Source organism: Myxocyprinus asiaticus, chromosome 43, assembly GCF_019703515.2.
Source record: "Myxocyprinus asiaticus isolate MX2 ecotype Aquarium Trade chromosome 43, UBuf_Myxa_2, whole genome shotgun sequence".
In the NCBI taxonomy this organism is placed as follows: domain Eukaryota; kingdom Metazoa; phylum Chordata; class Actinopteri; order Cypriniformes; family Catostomidae; genus Myxocyprinus; species Myxocyprinus asiaticus.
This window is the reverse complement of record NC_059386.1, coordinates 18,292,407-18,311,298: the sequence shown is the minus strand read 5'-3', so window position 1 is coordinate 18,311,298 and position 18,892 is coordinate 18,292,407. Positions and strand designations below refer to the sequence as shown.

Sequence of the window (18,892 nt, the reverse complement as noted above, 5' to 3'; positions counted from 1 at the left end):
ACAGCAGTAACATGGTGGAAGTCTTTTCTTAAAGTAAGAGCTTCATGACAAGAGTTCCTGAGAGAGAACAACTACAGTCAAATTAAAGGGATGTGACTTCCAAAGTCTTGCCATGTCACACAATTGCTGTTAATGCATTATTCATTAAAAAGGTTGAACTGCCCCCTTCACTGGGTAAAGAGTGAGCAGAATATGCACAGATTAAGCACAAATAAGCACAAACCACAATTCAGTCATGTCTGCTTGATCAGTAATTACCAAAAGATAATTTGTCACTTTGAGGATCTTGTTAAAATGTGAAAATTGAAACTGAAATGGAAAACGTCTGCATCAATTTAATAAAAAGGAAATAATTGACGGAGTTCTCAAAAACACAAGACACTGTTTCCCTAAGAGGTCTTCAAATTTCAATTTCCAACATAGCAATATTTCAAAGGCATAAATGGTGGTGGTAAAATGGTAGCAAACAATCAGTTAAATTCATTGACCAGATGGGGTTGCATATGTAAGCTGCAATTTATTTTTAAGTTCAAACGGGGCATAAGAAAGCCTTATTTTTTGGTTGTGCTTAAACCCCAGCAATAAGCGACATGTGTAAATATTAGCATTCTAAAGATGAAGTATAGACACTAGCATCACCAAATGGAATTGCAAAAATTTTCCAAACAGATTGCCAGAACACTTCTCCTTGGGAAAGTGTTTTCCATTGGTCAGAAAAAAGGATACTACCGCCTCCAATCTCACTCCATTGGTTGAGTAAATGTTGCTATGTCGGACTGCTTGGGTGCTGTTGGGATGCAATGTTTTGAAAAGTGCCTAAGAGCCACAGTGTTACATATTTTTACATCAAAGCAATATATACACATCACCTTTAAGATAACAGCAGGAAGACTATTTTTTCATGAGGGTAATTCAACTATGGGAGGAAAAAAACTACATATCCCATTTGTATGAGTTCAAAGGGATGGACAAGTAGTTTATCTTGACAATATACTTTATCTAACCATAGGCACATGTTTTTGAAGGTCAGGACTTAAAAAAATGAACTGTAGCTGATCTGAGCTCAGCTGAAGCAGCACTAATGTGATCCGAACAACCTCCGGTGTCTGGTGGAGTCAGGGTGCTTCAAAACCCTGAGCATGGAACTGCGGTAAACTGTGCAGGACATGCAAACCCCGCCAACTCTGGCAAATGGGAACTTGTTGGGCACTCAACGGCCCCATCTGCTCCTTCTTCCCATCAACCCCAGATTAACCCAAAGAGCCAAGTCAAGCAGCTTTGTCCCACAAATGCCACCCAAACCTGCCAATGGCCATCAGTGTTCAGGGAGGGAAAAAGCCAAGATCCCATTTTGCATTAGCAGAGCGCATAACAGCGTCTAATCAGGCTATAGAGACACACAACCTTTGAATAATCCAAATGTTATCACACAGATCGTGAAAATGAAAACTGCTGTTCATAGACTAGATTTCAAATTTATGTTAATCCATGATATTCTGTGCTAAATATAAATAGCTCTGATATTTATTATATACTTTTCTCAAATCACTATTCCCTGTCTGTCACTCACTCAACGTTGTGTTGATGTAGTGACACTAGGGGTTCGATCTTGAGAGCCCCAATCACCTTTGCTTAAAATAGAAAAGGCCAATGAAAATTGGCAAGTGGAATTTGCATGCCACTCTCCGCCCCGGACATACAAGTATAAAAGGAGATGGTGTGCATCACTCATTCATATTTTTTCTTCGGAGCCGAATGCATGCATTGTGTTCGTCCTCTCACCTTTCGCTTACACTGCTGGATTTTACGGCGCATATCAGTGGTCACTCTTGCACAGTCAAGTGTTGTGCTTCCCCTGGGCGCTTCGGCGGCTGAGTCTGCGGGTGCTAAAAGAGTATATTCAAAAGAGTATATTTCCTTCTAAAAGAGCTCGCGCAAACGCTTGCCGTCTTTTTAAAGATGTCCTTCCACGTTTGCGCTACTGGATGTGGGCGTTATCTCTCCCCTCTGGATAGCCATGAAATCTGTCTCGAGTGCTTGGGGCCCCAGCACACCGAGGCAGCTTTCATGGAAGGGTTATATTCTCCTTGCGAGAACATGCCCATCAGAACGTTGCGGTCACGGCTCACTTCCTTCTTTATGAAGCAAGGAGCCACCGCGGCTGCTCCCCAACCTGCTCCATCCTGGGCTGATGCTCAGCCGGCCAGGTTGGCAAGCACCGCGGGCGATCTGGATGTGGATATGGGAGCATTTTCGCTGGCTCAACCCCCGTGGACCTCCCATCCCCCAGCACGCTCGTTCTATCCAGAAGAGCTGTCGAGCGATACAAGCGGTCCGCCTCAGGGCAGATTTAATGTGTCGTTCGTGGCTCGCAATGAGGATGAGCTTTCAGTCGCAGCATCGGAGGGTGGGCTTCTGCTATCGGAAGTGGATGAATCTTCTGAGCTCCTGCCCACAGGCGGTAGAGCACAGGATGAGGCAGACGCTGAGATGGTAGCCGTCCTTACCCGGGCGGCTGCGAACATCGGGCTGAAGTGGAACCCTCCACCCTGCCCTGAGTGTTCGCGGCAGGATGATTGGTTTCTGGGCTCAAAGCGCGACTCATGGCCGCACCCCACCCTGGTGCCTATCTTCCCGGAAGTGCACGAGGAGCTAACGAAGTCATGGAAGGCACCTCTTTCTGCCCGTACATGCTTTGCGGGCTCGTCCATCCTGACTACCCTCAACGGCGGAGTGGCTAAGGGATATGTCGAACTTCCCCAAGTAGAGCGCACCACAGCGGTGCATTTATGCCCGCAGGGCGCAGCCACTTGGCGTGATCGACCAAGGCTCCCTTCCAAGGCCTGTAAGTTCTCTTCCTCATTAATGAGGAAGGCTTACAAGGCCACATGTCAAGCCACTTCCGCCCTGCATGCCATGCATGGGCTTTTTGGCAACACTGTCGAGGATTTCGCCCATCAGTTTTCGACGGTGAAGAAGCAGACCGAGGCGATTAAACACAACCTGCGCCAGCGTGACCCGGCTGCCTTTAGGCCACCGAGGTCCCGCACCCCGTCTGCTTATCGCCAGAGGCTCGGCTCCAGTACCATCGGACCCAGTCGGGCTTCAAGGCAGTCCTGGCACAGGCGACCCGGGGATGAGGCGACTGACTCCAACCGGTCTGGCCCAGGTGAACTTTCCAGCACCACCATCACCCCTGGGCCAGCGCATGGTAAGTATTATATCGCCGGGTGCCCTCTGGGCCTCGGCGCCCACATGGTCGGTAAAGCAGCAGTCTCCTCATTCCCTGGGTCAGCACACTCGTGATGGCCAGGCACTGGAAGTCTTTCCGGTCAATCAGGAGAACTCGAGTACCTCCCGTTCCCTTGTTCTCCATCGAGAGACAGCCAGAAAACAGGTAAGTGTGCTGGTCTCTGGGTCCGCTCGCCCACCCCAGTCACCGGGTTTGCGGAGCAGCACGTCCCCCCTAGGCTGTCTTCCAGGCAGGGCACCTGCTCTGCCCTGCCGCGAACCACCCTGCCCGGGCATGGTAAGTCCAGCCATCCCCCTGGTGCCGCTGTCGCAGAGGCTGGAGACCTGGTTAGTGCTCTCCAGCCCCTCACGGTGGCACATCAGGACGAATTGCCTCGGCTACATGATCCAGTTCACCAGACGCCCGCCCTGGTTCAGTGGCATCCTCTTCAATACGGTGCAGGGCGAGGGTACCTCCGTCCTCCGGGCGTACCAGTACAAGGTCTGTCCCTGTCTCCTCGCATCTTTACCAAGGTCGCAGAGGCTGCCCTGACTCCTTTGACAGAGCATCAACTGCTTAGAGTTGCTGGCGGTATTGCTGGCCCTGCAGAGGCCTCGGACGTTGATTCAGGGTGAGCATATGTTGGACCGACAACACAGCAACCATAGCGTACATGAACCGCCAAGGCGGCGTACGCTCATATCGCATTTCGCAACTCACCCGCCGCCTCCTCATCTGGAGTCAGCAGACATTGAAGTCGCTGCGAGCCACTCACCTTCCGGGCGTCCTCAACCATGCAGCGGATGTGCTCTCATGGCAGATAACACTCCGTGGGGAGTGGGGACTCCACCCCCACATAGTCCAGCTAATTTGGGAGAGATTCGGGAGGCGCAGGTAGACCTGTTCACCTCCCGAAAGTTCTCTCACTGCCCCCTTTGGTACTCCCTGTCCGAAGCTCCCCTCGGCATGGGTGCCTTGGCGCACAGCTGGCCTCGGGGGCCGTGCAAGTATACGTCTCCTCCATTGAGCCTCATTGCACGGACTCTGTGCAAAGTCAGGAAGAACGTGCAGCAAGTCCTGTTTGTTGCGCCGTACTGGCCCAACCGGACTTGGTTCTCGGATCTGATGCTCCTGACAGTACCACCTCCCTGGCACATTCCCCTGAGGCAGGACCTTCTCACTCAGGGGCAAGGCACACTCCAGCACCTGCGGCCGGACCTCTGGTATTTCCACGTCTGGCTCCTGGATGGGACACGGAAGACCTAGCAGGTCTTCTGCCAGTGGTGGTAGACAAAATCACTCAGGCCAGGGCCCCCTCTACAAGGCAGCTGTATGCCTTGAATTGCCATCTTTTCACTAACTGGTGTTCTTTCCGTGGGGAAGACCCACAGAGATGCGCCGTCGGGTCTGTGCTGTCTTTTCATCAGGGGCTGGAGAGACGGCTGTCTCCCTCTACCCTGAAAGTGTATGTGGCTGCCATAGCAGCTCACCACGATACACTGGATGGCAGTCTCTCACGACAGCGCGAGCTGATCAACAGGTTCCTCAAAGGCGCGATGAGGTTGAATCCTCCTAGACTGTGCCTGATCCCCTCTTGGGATCTCTCTGTGGTCCTACCTGCCCTACAGAGAGCCCCTTTTGAGCCCCTGGAGCAGGCCAAGCTCAGCACTCTGTCTCTGAAGATGGCCCTCCTTGTGGCGCTCACTTCCATCAAGAGGGTGGGGGACCTGCAGGTGCTCTCTGTTACCAGCGAATGCCTGGAGTTTGGGCCGGCACACTCTCATGTGATCTTGAGACCCCGGCCCAGTTACGTGCCCAAAGTTCCCACCACTCCTTTTCGGGACCAGGTGGTGAACCTGCAAGCACTCCCTTCAGAGGAGGAAGACCCGGCCTTGTCATTGCTGTGTCCAGTTCGCACCCTGTGCATCTATCTGGACCGCACGCAGAGCTTTAGATGCTCGGAGCAGCTCTTTGTCTGTTTTGGAGGACAGCAGAAGGGGAAAGCTGTTTCCAAGCAGAGGTTGGCCCATTGGATTGTGGATGCCATTTCTCTCACATACCAGTCTCAGGACTTGCCATGCCCCTTGGGAGTCCGGGCACACTCCACTAGAGGTGTTGCATCCTCCTAGGCACTGGCAAGGGGGGCCTCTCTGGCAGACATATACAGAGCTGCAGTTTGGGCTACACCCAATACCTTTGCGAGGTTTTATAACCTACGCATAGACCCGGTTTCGACCCGAGTGTTACACGGTAACAGCAGGTAGACCGGGCGGCCGGTTGGGTGTACCGCTTGCATTGCGCCCCCGTACCGGTGAACTCTGGACGCCTCTTTAATTCTTTAGCACTGTCTGGTGAGGAACGCGGCGGAGGAGTAATGCCACCAGGCCCAGTACTCATGGTATTCCCCTTTTCAGGTGAGCCCGTGTGCTTGGGCTCAGTGCTCCATGCATCGTGATTCCCCATTTGGTAATCCCATATGATGAGTTTCCACTGTCGGTTTCCCCCTTAGGTGAAACCTGTGCTTCCCCTCGTCAGAGCTTTCTCTGTCTCGGCCACTGTGCTGCGTATCCTCTCTGTAGATAGGGTCCTCCTGTGGTATCATTCCATATGTGTACTCCCCGTTGGTAAGTCCATGTGAAGTATGCTCCACATGTTAACCTCCCTCCAGCAGGATATGGTCTCCGTGGTGCTCTCCTTCCTGAAGAGGTAAGACCACTTCCCAATGCTATTCTAGAAAGTGCTCGGAGGGAGATTGCTTAACAGCAAATTGAGAAAGGCACCGCCAGTAGCCTACTTGGGTAAATGCCTCTCCCCCCTTAACCGGACTAGGGAGACGCCTTGCCTAACTCGCTGGAAGGTCACGACGTGGTTGAGCACTCGCTGCGAGGCACGCAGCAGCTTGCCCGTGTCCACTCTTCCGTGCCTCGTGACATGGTTCAGCACCTGCGGCGTTTCCTATAGGAACCCATAGTGCCACTACATCGACACAACATTGAATGAGTGACAGACAGGGAATGTCTTGGTTACTGATGTAACCTCTGTTCCTTGATTGAGGGAACGAGACATTGTATCCCTCCTGCTGCGGCACTGAACTGGCCGCTGACATGGCCGGGACTCTCTATCGGCTCCTCAGCATAAATCTGAATGAGTGATGCATGCCATCTCCTTTTATACCCGTATGTCCGGGGCGGAGAGTGGCATGCAAATTCCACTAGCCAATTTTCATTGGCCTTTTCTATTTTAAGCGAAGGTGATTGGGACTCTCAAGATTGAACCCCTAGTGTCACTACATCGACACAACGTCTTGTTCCCTCCATCAGGGAACAGAGGTTACATCAGTAACCAAGACGTTTTTGCTCTTATGAGATGTTCTTTTGCCATGATTTGCTTGATATGTGCAAACACTGGCATAGAATTAGGAGAGACGGGGGGTACACGTCCCTCCCAATTCTTAGAAAGGGGTGAATTGTCACCCCCAATCATGCATCTGTCCCTGTTGTGCAGCTCTGTTCTCTAGCGTTACATGTAGGCTACTCAGAGCTTGCGTTAGGCATATGAAAAAGTTTTCAGACCATTTCTTAAAAGTGCTAAGAGCAGGATGGGAAATGATTGGGGGCTCATAGCAAAAGTGCAACCACAATTGCAGAGGCGGACCCTCGCACCATCGACACGCACAGACAGACACTTCTCTCGCTCCGCAAGTCTGCATCAGTTCGGTGATAAATTCCATGACTGTTTGCTTCTCTCATTTGAAACAAAAGCTCCTAGTGAGTAAGCTAACACTATCACTCCCTGCTCTAAATATCCCTGCCCATCACTTATTCTGTTCTTCTATCTGTTTTAAAAGCCTTCTCACCCACTCGAGGCCCGAAGTGCGGGAGGGATGGATATATTGGATATAGTAAATTAATCAGGTATGAGAAATCACAAAATATAATGTCACCAAATGCTACAGTTTACTTATTAATATTACCATGAAAAATAAGATATGTTAAATAACCTTAATGTAAAAAAAAAAAATGTATGCATAATTTTAACCTCTTTTGCCATGGGTGATGTATTATATGTTTGTTTAAAAGATTGACAGAATTAAATTACATTGTTAATAAGGTAATACAGTCAGTGATAGCTATTAGAACACCATTGTGATAACACTATAATTATGGAGAGTTCTATGAAAAGAGATTTATCTGAAGTGTTACAATACTAAACAGTACAGTAATTTTAAGTGTTCACTTTATTAAAAATAAATAAATAAATAAATAACAAAGCCCTAATGCATTATTTATATGCAATATTTAAGCAAAACAGCCCATGATAATATGCTATGTCTCATCAGTGTCCCCCCCAAAGTTTAAACGAAATCTACGCCACTGCATGCAAACGTTTCCACTCAGAAATCATGATTCATTAAGTTCACTTTTACATTTTGTCATAATTTAGGATATTATTATGAACCATATATATATATATATATATATATATATATATATATATATATATATATATATATATATATATATATACATATACATATACTGTCAGTCCATTTTTAAATCATGATTTGTCGCATGATTTTCCATAGTTAATCGCGATTAATTGCAGATTTTGAAAGTGCTACAATTTTACTCTCTATATATTTCTTTTCCTGTCAAAATGCATTTATTTTCTTCTTAGGAAAGAAAGCAAAACAATATGTAACAATATAATGCTTTATTAAAATTCTCCAAACAAAGCCTTCCACAGTATAAAGATAGAAATGCACTACAATAGCACCAATTCAAGTAACATTAAATGTTTCCCAAAGTCTAAAGGCCATATTATACTTCTGCGTCGAACCTACGGTGTATGCTTCGTGTAGTGGCCAGCATGTGGGTTTGACTTTATAGTTCTGCGTTGGTGTGTCTGCATCATTTTGTGAGAACACAGCCAAAATGTTACTGTATTGAGACAAAAATGCCTTAATTTCTGAAATAACTGTACATTTGATAAATAAACTAAGGCAATGCAATGGTATTCGTCTATTCAAAAGTATTTATTAAATTACTGAAACATTCAAAATAAGTTCATCAATGTAATACATATAATTTATTATACATTTTGCCTGCAATGCAGAGAGACAATAAATCAGGCATATACTGTATGACTGCTTTTGACTCGCTTAAATAATAATAAATAAATAATGTGGCATACTTTGATGCTCCATGCTGAAAAACAATAATCAAATTAATTAATGACTGCTTGCTTGACAAACGCACAATGGGTGTCATTTTAAAACTTAAACTCTTTATGCATTTAAGCAAAACTCTTAACAGGTGCTTTTTTAATCTGCTGACAAATGAGAAGTGTTCTGTTTTCATAACTTATCAAATATGATTATTTACACCATACAGTCAAACTGAGAAAATGTGACGCTACCTCAGATAATTTCTTGTCATGCTGGGGGCATTAACAGTGGACAAATCACAGCTTTTGTGGTCTGCATCGACACGACGAGCAGTTACTTTTTTTCAGTTACATCGGCGTAGGTTCGCCGCAGATCGGCCTTAAGTGGGCAGTTGTCTAATTGAAAGAACTAATCTCCACTTAGGTAGCATTTTCATTGCAATAGGCAATAAATCTCTTAAACTCTCATCCTCCACAATATTAATCAGCCGGCAGACTGTGGCTATCCGCTTTGGTACAGCAATTTGAAGTCGAGCATTTATGATTTGTGTCAGTGTGTCAAGCGCCACTTTGAACTCCACATGAAAAGCGCTTATGGATTAAAAACTTCTCATTCTGCATTTTGGTGATAGTTAAGACTTGCCGTGCATCTGTGGTAATTAAAATGTACCTTACTTAGGCTACAAAATACTGGATTTCTATCACAAGTCCCATCTGGGATTGTTTTGAACATCAAATAGCGTTAAGAGCTTCTTTCCCTATCACTTTATCACTGATACTGAATCACCGCTGCGTGTGTTTATGGTGTGTATGTAAGTGTAATGACAGACACATCGCAAGCGTTCCGCTGTTTAAGCTGTGTTTTTTTTATTTTTTTTTTTATTTTTTTTTATATGCATGCATTAACACATTAATTTTGACAGCTCTAATATATATTATATTAATATTAGAAATTGTATAACTAAGTGACCCTAGAATGAGTCTTTCTTTTGTTGCAGAGTAACAAAAATTATGTGCATTATAGCATAAATGAGGCATAGAGCCCTTTCAGTGCACATAAGAACACTTGTGCACAACTATAGTATTAGTAAATTAGACCCAGTTTATTGGTTCTAACAGATTGTATGTTTGTTGTATAAATTGACACTGTGGTACCTTGAGCTTGGTCAGGTGCATTATGGCAGGTGATTTGTCCACTTTTGGAGGGAGGTGCAGTTCCCACATCCCAAACTCTTTCTGCGTGAAAGAGTGAGACAGGAATCACAGGAATCTTAAAATTAAAAATAAAAGTATAAATATTAACCTCAGAATTACTCAGAATGCTCTCAGTGGTCAGAAAGCACTTACTGTTTCACAGTAGAACATGCTGTTTCACTTGCAAATAAAGTTTACTTGCTTTTAACTGCCTCAAGCAAATCTCTTGAATATATTTCAAAGATTTGGTGCCACAAATTCAAAATTTGTCAAACCCTGCACCAAAAATAAAAGTGTTTACCAATGAACTGAAGAAAAAAAACAAAAAAAAAAAAACAAAAAAAAAACAATATGCGTAGCCTGATTCCCAGTCGTTGTGTAGCAGCCAGTCAGAATAGATTCCAACTAGCAATTTTCCTCCTTGCCATTTTTCTGTGCAATGTGCATTAGATGGTCCTTGAATGATAAAATGAACTGTGGATCAGTCAGACATTTAAAGCCCTTTCCTGCCTTGGTAGACAGGCCAGAATGAGCTAGAATAAGCACCAGAATTTATGCCAGTTGTCAAAAGTATGGCTTGTGAGGCTACCAACACTGCACTGAATCACTCTTATGCTTTTTTGGCAAACTCCAGACGTGCTTCCACTGGGTTCTTTTGAGTAATGGCTTCTTTTGTGGTATCCACAGGTGTTATGAAGAGCTCTTGATATGGTTGACTGGTGCACCTTTACACTGTTCTCAACTACTGAACTCCTTCACTGTGATTGTTGGCATTTCTATGACACAAGTTTCTTTCTTACTGACACTGACAGTTTTTTTTTTTTTTTTTTTTTTTGTACAAACTTCTCCAGGAAGTATCTGAACGGTTTGATATAGCTTCCACTTTCAGACAACTAAACCAACTGGGACATCCAAACACTTGGATATGTTTTGAATCCTTTTTCTAATTTATGCATTGTTCACTTTATCTCTAACAATCTGTCTTTATTTCCTTGAAAAGTGCTTTAAAAATGATGACTAAAGGAGACCATTCTGATAATGGTCTCCTTTAGTCATCATTTTTTAAAGCACTTTTCAAGCAAATTGCTGTTTGATTTCATGTTTACTAATGTTTAAGAAAAAAGGACTGCAAATTGGTACTTCACACATACAGATTTTCATGTGGTAAGCAATCCCAAAAGTAATCATATTAGATTGCCTAAAATGTATAATCGAAAATATTACATTACATATTAAAATTTTTATGTAATTTGTAATCAGTACCACATTAGATTCCTGAAGTGAAAGAAATAAAAATAAAAATCACTCAGTGCTTAGAAAAAGAATATCACAAAATTTCAAAGCAGCATTTGAAATTGGCTAAGAATCTGAAAACCTTTGCAAGTCACTGTATATTTAGATGCCCTGTAAAAGCAACTTCATTCATGCATGGCTTTAACAGCTGAATTGATGCAGAGGCAGACACTAGTGAAAATGCAGAGTGCTGCACGCCAGCTGACGTTTCCGACTGCCTCAGACTGTTCATTCAGTTCTTGGAAAAGAGGTTTTCGTGACTGCGTGACCCCCTCTCAAAGCACAGGAAGAGAGACACAAATTTGTTGTGAATAATTTCTGTCGTTCTGCCCTGTATGCCTCTGTATATTTCTTTTTGCATTACAAATTCAAATGGAGTGGAGAATTTAAATAAATAAATCAATAAAGTACCATCGCCAGTGCAATACGCCTACCCACCAGCAGCTCCCTGACGTAGATCAAGTCAGGCTTCCACAGACCCAACTTTCTCTCACTCTCTCTCTCTCTCTCTCTCTCTCTCTCCCCTAGTTCCGACTGTGAAATTGAAACCATATAATATGAGCCATGTCAAAATGCAATCTCACGCCAAATTGGAAGTTGGGATTTCCTATGACACTGCCTGTGGGTCTCAGAGTGAGATAATTACAAAAAGGCAGAGGGATAAATAGAAAATGGAAGGATGTGATATAGGTGGGGGGAGGAGAGGGGCCACTGGTCATACGGATATAAGTAGTGTCACATCGAGAGTGGAGACAACATTTTGCTGCCATCTAGAATTCTAGTAAACAGCCGCTTTCCCCAAAGGGAACAATGTGCCCTTTTCACCCGACTGTATGGTTTCACTAACTCGAAGAAAACGTGCATGTACCGACAGCAAACACACACTCACAAACCGTGTACTTACTGATGAAGTACATCTGAGCATTTAGTGTATTTTAAAGCAGTCCTCTCATATTACACATGCATAAAAAAGCAAAAAAAAATAGCACGGTATAACAATGGTTTTGGAACATGTTATGATGATAATACCTTGTTTTGGACAATTTTTAATGGAGTTATTGTATTTTTTGAAGTACCTTTGGAGTACCATGTATATTGATATGCTAATCAGGTCATGTATAATCATAGATCATATATATGATCATACATATGCATTTAGCAAAACTATAAAAAAAAAAATAAATAAATAAAAAAAAATAAAAAAAAAGATGGTATTGCCATGTTTTTAAGATAACCATGGTCATAATAATATGTTTATTTATTTATTTAAAAATATTATTTATTTATTTTTTTTTTTTTTTGGACATTTCACACAGTTATACCATTGTATATGCTTATCATTCAGATCATATGTAATAACAGATGTCACTAACAAAAAAGTACCAAAAATGATCATGTTATTACAAAGTTTTTTTCATGTCACCATTGTAATGTCATGTTTGTTTGTTTTTTACATATACAGTGGCATTACCATGGTATTCTTTTAAGTAATTTGAACTACTATGTATATGAATATCTAATCATTCAGATCATATGCCATATAATCTTAAATTACATATATGCATTCAATACAAAAGTACTAAAATGCACCATAGAATTACCACTGTTTTTGAATATGTACCATGGTATTATTTGAAGTACCTTGGAGTATCATGTATATGAATATGCTAATTATTCAGTATCTCTGTACACATTAGAGTACCATGGTATTAACCATCTGATACTATCACAGTACCATGGTACCACCGCTGTACTTTTTTGTAGGGAATGAGTGTGTATATTTGTGTGTATGAAGATAGAGAAAGGTACTGATTTAAAATTGTACTGTTGTGACACAGTTCACTTATTTACTGTAAATGACCAAATTTCCAAGTGGGTAAAAAAAAATAAAAACAAGAGGTTAGGTCTCATTATCAACACAGTCTTTTCTAAAGAAAAATAAATCATATGTTTCTTTCATAAGATATCATTTGACTAAAAGAGTGCTGCAGTATTGTTCAGGTGCTCGAACATGTCAATAACACAAGCTTTAATGAGGAAGATGCTGAGATACATGGATGCCACCAGTGACCGAAGAACCATGGGCTAGCTAATCATTCACTCCTTATCATCAATTATCATATTAAAGGTGCTTTAGGGAATTTAGATCAGTATTCTCTCCTAGACATGCAAGTAGTTTATTAAGATAAGACTTTGAGGGAGGATCTATGTCAATATGCACCATGTCTTCCAGTTATAATCAATAATTGCTGAAACAGCATTAGTAGAGCCTCAGGAATTAGCTTCATGTTTGTAAACACAAGAACAGAGGTGGGTAGTAACATGCTATATTTACTTTTTGGAAAAAAGTTACTTTTATGAGTATATTTAAAGGTGGGTACTTTTCACCCTTGCTCAAGTAAATTTCTAATGAATTTTTTTGTACTTTTACATTGTTACAATGGGCGACGTTCCTGTCGTTACATTACAGGTTTTAATTTAATAAGTGTAAATAAATGCATAATATGTTGAGAGATTTTTTAAAGGAACTTTTACGACAGCGGAACTTTACAGCTGCACTCTGCCACTGGAGTCGAGTCCACCACTGCAGCAGCAGCTAGCATGCCAAATAAACACTTTCTTCGCTCCACAACATGAAAGAGAGTAGTTTCGTCATGCAGTGCCTTCATTTTACAATAAGACAAGCAGATATTTCAAGATTAAAATTGCAGTGTGGTAAATGTTGGTGATTATGATAATGTGGGCTTGTCTGGGTCATTGTCAGTTTCAGGGTGATACTGTAATGGGCTCTTATGACCTAAGTTTATAAGTATACATTTTTATATCAGTGTTGCAATATATCAGTTCCTAAATCCATGTAAACATCTGCATTAAGTGTAAATGTCTTATGCTTTGTGGATCACGTGCTTGGCTTCTGGAGCTTGAGGTGACAGTATGTCTGCGCCAACACAGCATTTCTTCATTTGATAGATGCGGCAAGTTTTTCTCATGAACAACAGAGCTCTGAACTTAAATAAGCCCAACACACTTCCAAATATAGAGATAAGTTGCAGTTTACCCTTTGTGTACAAAACTAACGATGTAAATTCTTTCAACACTGAAAATACTGTAACTACACTGATCTAAGAATCCATACAGGACTTTAAAAAGTGACAGAACTTTGAAATAGTGACAGTAGGCGCTAATAAAGCATGATCTTGTTTCGTTTTATTCAGCATTACATATAATTGGGCCTGTGGGACATTGTTCACGTTTTTCATGTAATAATTACTAGAAACTGGTATCCAAACTTCTCTGCTAACTGACAGATTCGTCCAAATCTGACAAGCGTCCTTAAAGTGATAGTTCAACCATAAATTAATGTTCTGTCATAATTTCAGGCCCTATAAGCAGTGTTATTATATTTTTTGATTTTTTTTTTATTTGGTTTTTATTTCTATTTTATATTCAATTTGTCATTACAATTTAGTTTAGTCTATCTAGTGGTATTTTCATGTTTAATGTGGATTGTAAGTGTTGCAAATTTTATAATACAGGGCGAATATGGGCAAAGTGACAAAAAACATTTAAGCTTGCTCCACATTGAATCCATATGTATTTCATTAAATTATTAAAAATCGTTACTAATCTAATCTGTGGGGAGTATACAATTAAAGAGATAGTTCACACAAAAAATGTAAGTTCTCTTATCATTTACTCACCCTCATGCCATCCCAGATGTATATGACTTACTTTCTTCTGCTGAACACAAATGAAGATTTTTAGAAGAATATCTATGCTCTGTAGGTCCTCACAGTGCAAGTCAATAGGGGCCAAAATTTTGAATCTCCAAAAAGCACATAAAGGCAGCATAAAATTAATCCATATGACTCCAGAGGTTCTGTACCATTTCTTATGCAGTATGTAGATCAGTTGACCACACAACAACATCCTGTCCCCTGATCAACCCAAATATTTCAGCACATTCTGATTCAAATCCAGTCAAATCCACAAGCTACGTTCCACGCCCTTTGAGCTCCACTTCCAATCCTCAAGCCGAATTCGATTCCAGGGGCAGAGTAGTTCATTTTTCTTCAGGCAGACAGGTTTGCAATAATTTTAAAGATGGCAGTTGTACTAGGCAGTGATGTCGTTTCCTGCATGTTTGTAATTATTGCGGCTGTGCACATGTCTGCTCCATCTGCCCTATTTTGAAACCAGAGAAAAATAAAAATCTCTCTATTCCTGTTAATGTCTCCTACCGAGAAAATCGATAGAATATTTCTAATCTCATCCAACCTCTTATCTAGACAAAACTGCTCCAAACAAGAGCTCCTCTCCCTTCTCAGCCATCTAAACTTCGCCATGTGCATAATTCCTCAAGGTTGCCCTTTCATCTCCCACCTCCTTTCTCTCGCCTCTTCTGCTTATGCATTAGATGACACAATAACTCTAAACTCACCCTGTCGCGATGAGCTAACGCTTTGGATTACTTTCCTTAAACAATGGAACGGACTTACCTTCTTCTACGATGACTGTCTCTCCCATCCAGACGATATCCAACTGTTTACTGACACCGCCCCCTCCTCCAGCTTTGGAGGATGTTATCAAGGCCACTGGTTTGCATCCACTTGGCCTCCCGAGCTCTTGAATCTCCCGCAGTCCGTAGCCTTTTTTTTTTTACAGAAATTCAGAGCATTATTTCCAGAAGCAGACCCGACGCCAATCCCGTTTCCTTCGGAGCTGATCTTCCCATAAATTATCCCCTAAAACTCCTCCATAACAATGTTCCAAACAATTTCAAATGTTTCAAACAATTCCACCAAACCTACAAATTGCCGTTTCCAGATTTTTCCTTACTATCCATCTATTCTTTTGTATCTCAACTATTTAAAAGGTTTCCAAGCTGGATCTATTAAAGGCTATCTATGCGACATCCACTTTTTTCATAAATTATTTTTCGGCAACCCCTCTCCCGCAATAAGTAACTCTCAAACCTCTCTCCTCATTAAAGGAATCCAAAAATCTCAACCTGCTTGCTCCAATGCTAGATAGCATCTAACCATTGACCTGTTAAACAAATGCATCTCTACCCTGCGTCTTGGCTACCATTCAGTTAATACAGCTCGAACACTCGACACAATGTTTAATCTAGCCTTCTTTGGCTTTCTCCGCTGCTCAGAACTCACAACAAGCTCAAAATTCAAGCTCAAATGTACATCCCACATTCTCAGACTTAAAACTACTAGACAACAAAACCATCACATTCTTTTTTTAAACAGAGTAAAAAAGACCAAGTTAAAAACCATTACATTTACATTTTCAATTTGCCCACTCCCATTCAACTTTATCATTCACTCGCATCCTTTCTAGCGTACAGAAGATCCCAAATTGAAAACCCAATCGATCCGCTCTTTACCGACGACAACCATGCTGTGAAAAGATTTAGGTTTCAAAAACACCTCAAATCAGTCCTCCTCCATTCCATCATCCCAGACGACCTGTTATCCAGTCATTCATTTCGCATCGGAGCAGCAACTACAGCCATCCAAAAAGGTCTTCCAGAGCAGCAAATCCAATCTCTCGGTCACTGGTCTTCAGGTGCATTCCATAGCTACATCAGATCAAATCGTTTTCATATCAAAAAGTGTAATTAGCTAATTCGCCTTAAAAAGGAATCATCTGTGGAGTCGCCCCCTACAATCTTCTCATTCTCGCCCAACGAAAGAGCATGCTTATGGGCATTCATGCACACACAGCTCATAGCAAACGTTCGTTTATAACATTCCCGTGCGCATGCGTTCCTAAGCATATACGGATAAATTACTCCATTTATAGTACTAGCAACATAAACCCGGCCATCGTTTGCAGCTCAAATTCTGCCCATTCCACGACCTCTAGAAATCCACTAAGTCTCTCATTCGAGCGCTGTGCCTAGTCCTCCCTTTCGAGCACAGTGTGATTTACCACACTATGGTCGTGGGCTCTTCCGTTTGAATGCTGCGTGAGCTCCCAGGCTTCGGCCAGGGGCTCTCCCGTTTGAGGGCTGAGTTGGCTTACAAGTTCCGGCTGTGGGCTCTCCCTTCCAATTTGCAGTGAGGGCTCACCCATTTGAATGCATCCCGTGCTCTGCCATTCAAGTCGCAGTGAGAGCTCTCACGTTCAAAAGCTGTGTGAGCTAACTCACATTTATTTGTATCATGGGCTCTCCCTATTGAAACTATGAGTGGGCTTTCCCTTCCGACCGCTGTGTGGGTCTCCATTCGTTTGCCTGCTGGGCTTGCCCATTCGAGTGCTGTGAGCAAACCCACTTTCTCACATATAACATTAGCTTCCATTCGGATTGCAGCGCAAGCCCTCCCTTTCGAAAAATTCTTATAGAGAATCTAATCTCATTAACTACCATATTTCTGGCTCGCTGTCCACGGTAGCAATTGCCATCTTCATCACCTTTTTGGGGGGTACTTCGGGCTCGGGTCGAGTATCGTGCTCGAGCACTCCATCATGGACAGCAAGCCAAATATGCTTACCTTCTCTTCCATTCAAAAAATTACATGAACATGTTAACTCGTGAAATGGAGTTTTTAACAAAGTTCGGGAGGAGCATGTTCATTTAATCCAACCAATCAGCACCGGAGTAAGCATACATAAGCCGTGGCTTACCTCCATTCTACGACTGTTCTTTCGGCATCCCTCCTCCACCCCAACACACCCTGTCCATCATGGACAGCATGTGAACAGCATGTGAACTCGTGAACTGTTTGTTTGTATCTGGTAGCATACACAACCCTTCAGCAAATGATGGTAAACCTCTCGCCTTTTTCTCAATGCTTTCCTTTTTGCAACATGGGACATGTCTTTCCTGTGCTTTAGTAGAGAAAAAAAAACAGAGGAAAAAGCAGTCCTAAAAACTGGAATATGTGATCATCCTCCATAGCGCACTCATCCAGTGTTTACCTCTTACACCAACTAACATATTTGTTACATACATTCAAGCATCACAGTGGAAAAAGAAACCGTAACTGTGCCAACTGGCCTGGATCAGCATGGAACGACATCAGTTTTGCAACAAGAACCGTTCTGTCTGATGGTGGAAAAGCGGCTCATGTTTCCTAGGCAGTGTTTTCTTAATTCATGCATTTGCTCTATCACATACAAATGGTATGTTTCAGGGAGAAAACAAGGCCAGGGAAAGTAGTCCCATCATAGTTCCAAATAGTTTTTTTTTTTTTACTGGTCTGTTTTTTAATGTTCAGGGGCCTTGTTACAGATACTTCATATAATACGTCTTAAGACCACATCCAGATGAATACGTTTCGATACATATACACAGTTCGCAACCCATTTTACTTCTGTAATGTTACATATTTCAGAGTGAAATAGCAGATTACATTCTTTGAAGTACCTTCCAAGTTGAGACATGATTTTATCTATGGGGAACTGATTGGATCAGGTCAACTGGTCTTTATAAAGATCGGTAGTTGGAGGGGAGGGGTTGAAAAATATGTAGACTTGGTGATGACAGCCGAAAATAAAAGTTGTGCCGGAGTCACAATCTTTATTTTGATAAAGATTACAAGGTCAAACCATTGAATCATTCACAAAAAGACCAGGACAATGTATTAGAAAAGTAAATAGGTTCAGTTTTGATTTAATGTTGACTGAAGACACAGCAGAGGTGGCATGTTGTTCTACAAATAGACTAAGACACCTATGAGGATGCATTGAGGATACTTGTTTGTGAATAGATAACACCAGATATTATTCAAGATGGAGAAGTATTGCCGATGTGACAAAGGGAAGACAGAAAGGGCCCAAGTCACACTCACAGGTCCCCGTTTCTCCACACTGCCTGTGGATCATTGCACATGGCATCTCTCAAAGCTCTTAATTAGCTGACAGAAGAAATCTGAAGCTGGCCAGTGGCGATTTAGCTGCTCTGTAATAAAACATTTGCTGCATTTGTTAAGTTGCACTCTTATTTCCCAAGGACTTCCGATTAAATTGTAAGCACGGAGCCTATGGTAG

The 18,892-nt window shown here is 42.4% G+C and overlaps 1 pseudogene; it reads right to left on the bottom strand.

Moving 5' to 3' along the window:
- The window catches only part of LOC127433231 (1,4-alpha-glucan-branching enzyme-like), a 235,745-nt pseudogene that overhangs the window by 148,427 nt on the left and 68,426 nt on the right, over positions 1 to 18,892 (bottom strand).